This window comes from Nanorana parkeri, unplaced genomic scaffold (assembly GCF_000935625.1).
Source record: "Nanorana parkeri isolate BGI_ZX_2015 unplaced genomic scaffold, ASM93562v1 scaffold321, whole genome shotgun sequence".
Classification (NCBI taxonomy): domain Eukaryota; kingdom Metazoa; phylum Chordata; class Amphibia; order Anura; family Dicroglossidae; genus Nanorana; species Nanorana parkeri.
The window spans coordinates 562701-565564 of NW_017306589.1; positions in this window are offsets into that span (position 1 = coordinate 562701).

The following is a 2864-nucleotide window of genomic DNA, read 5'->3' on the forward strand; positions in this document are numbered from 1 at the left end:
AATTGTAGATCTGGTGGCCGCCTTGACAGGTGAGAATTTTTCCCTTTCCATAACCACCGTGGATACCCTTTCCTCAGACGTTTCTTGTTGTCCTGGCCCTTCACTCTTCCTGAGCGATTGCTTGGTGTCACCGTAATAGAAGTGACCAACCTTCTCAGAGGATCTAATCTCCCCCATTTTGTTCCATGTCTGGAGTTGGCCTGTAATGTCATTTTGGGCCAGGGATCTGAAGTTTGGAGCCCACTTTGGCAGGTAGTGCAGCACGGTGAGTTAGCTGTAGGGTGCTATACTGGTCCTGGACAATGGTGTGAGCCTGTCCCCGCCGGGGTGTGCTTGTCTGAAGTAAGTGAAGCTGAGTGTGATGGGGTCTTCTGTCCCCTCTGGTTTACGGACTTCTGCTGTGTTTCTGGGTACCCTTTCTCGGTACCGCCACATGTAGCAGTTGACACTTTAAATCCCATACGTTTGTACACCATGCTGTGGAGTGGAATTGTCTCCACGGGGGGCAGGGTGCATGTCTGCAGCCTGGAACCCTGTTGCCCTCCCCTAGAGTCTTCCTTCGCTCCGCTGGGTGTGATCGTTTCCTCTGCGCTGAGGTTTTTATTACAGTCATGCAAGACTTCATAGCACATATCACCCAGAGATTGGTGACTGTGACAAGGGGGAGCCCTTCTCTTTATTTCCAGGCATTGAAATAAAATCTTACCACCTACAGTAGATCATGCGGTTATAGGTGACTGTTACCACAAAGGCCACAAGGGGGAGCCCTCTTTATTTTTCTACTACAGGCCACAAGGGGGAGCTCTTCTCTTTTTCTGCTACACTATTGAAAAAAAGACTTGGCACCAATATAAGCCATTTATTGGTGACTGTTACCACAGAGGCCACAAGGGGGGGGGCCATCTTTTTCTTCTACAGACATTCAAAAACAAATGTTTTCTGCTTACTCCAACCCTCATTCTCCCTGGTTGTTCATGCAAACCTAATTCAGTTTCTCGGAGTTCCTATGCCAATGCAGACCAGACAATGGCCCACGCTTCTTTTAATGCCTACCCAGGCTGATTGAAGGCTTCTCTGGATTTTTAGGTGAAATTTACCAAGCAGCACCACCTACCCTGACACAGGTGTTCTCAATACATTGCCTCCCAGACACTTCTGAGTGATCAGCAGAATCCTTTAAAGCACATTTCCATAGAGTGTGGTACTGGCCGGAGCCCTCTTACAGAACTCGCTGCCTTTAGCATTGTAGAACAGGACAGTTAGGGGCATACCTTAGCTTTGTTTTGCTTGGCCTTCACTTGTATCTCTGGCAAACAGCGCTGGGGACGTTATGCATATGCAAGTGGAACTTAGTCCCATCGGGCTCTTGTGAGAAGGTTGCCCCTTATGGTCTGGATCAGCTGACTGCTGGGACCACCTCTTAGCCAGGGGGCACTAACATCCATTTTTGTCCCTGAATCTGACACAGACACTGTTTCGGTCAGTATCACTCTACGGATCCGTTATTAGGTGTGGATTCCATGTCCTCTCTGAAGGTAGAACTGTTCTGACCAATTGCATTCTGCAGCTATTATGCCCAAATCAGAAAGTGTGTTTTTCTCCTTATTGTGGCTTTTTCTTCTCTTTATTTGGCTGGCTTGGTTGTTCTAAGCCCTCGTTCACACCTAGGCGTATTGCATATGCGCGTCTGTCGCGTGGTGTTTTTACCCCGATTTGCGTTAAAAAAGTTGTGCGATTCCGAAGGCTACTTGGCTGTGTCCCAATGGAAAACGCCCTACAAAACGGCCCAAAGTAGTACCTGGACCGTTTCAAGCGTGGGCCGTTTTGTAGCGCGTTAGGGACGGGCGGAAATACGGCAAGGTGGGAACGAGACCATTGACTACAATGCAATTTATATTTTTGACCGTTTTGTAGAGCGTTCGTCGCGCGTAGAACGCGCTACAAAACGGTCAGGTGTGAACGAGGGCTAAGACCATCAGCAAATCTTCCCTCCAGCCTGGTTCCCGGTCTGGCACTCTAAAGCTGACTATATAGCGCCGACAGTTTACGCAGCACTTTACATAGTTGCACATTCACATCAGCCCCTCAAGGAGCTTACAATCTAAGGTTCCTATCTCACATGCGTACATAGAGGGCCAACTTAGAGAGGAGCCAAGTAACCTTCCAATATGTTTTTGGAGTGTGGGAGGAAACCAGAGTGCCCGGAGGAAACCCACACAAGCACCGGGAGAACATGCAAACTCCATGCAGATAGTGACCTGGCCGGGATTCCAACCAAGTGCTGCAAGACAGAAGCACTAACCACTAACCACTATGCTGCCCCTGACTATTCTGACACATGGAATTCCATTTTTTAAATGGGACATTTTTAAGGTGCCAACATAAAATCTACATCTAAAAAAAAAAACATGAGGTGATCAGCGCCAGTAGGTGAAATAAGAGCTACTAAGGATATAAATAAATATCTAAAAATTTGAAAAAACAATATTATGCCGAGCTAATAGTCATACACATCTAATACAGTGAAACATATATAAAATATAGCTGCAAGCAGCAATAAGGGTGGCCAAGCAGTAGAGCCGGTCATAGCACATGAGAAGACATTGTAGTTAGAGAGATTAGTTATCATATGTATAACGTGTTTAACATACGTCACTAGTGGTATAAATGCACATTTATGCAATTGGATGCAATGTCAAAAAGTGATTGGCTTGTGGCGGCCATATTGATTTTGGGATCGTGGTAGAAGAGGTCACCATGGATATATGTGGAAAGTTTTGTGTTATTCTGATAAATGGTTTCAGAGTTTAAGTTGTTTGCATATTTTTTGCACAATCCAAAATGGCTGCCAAACCATGCAGTCA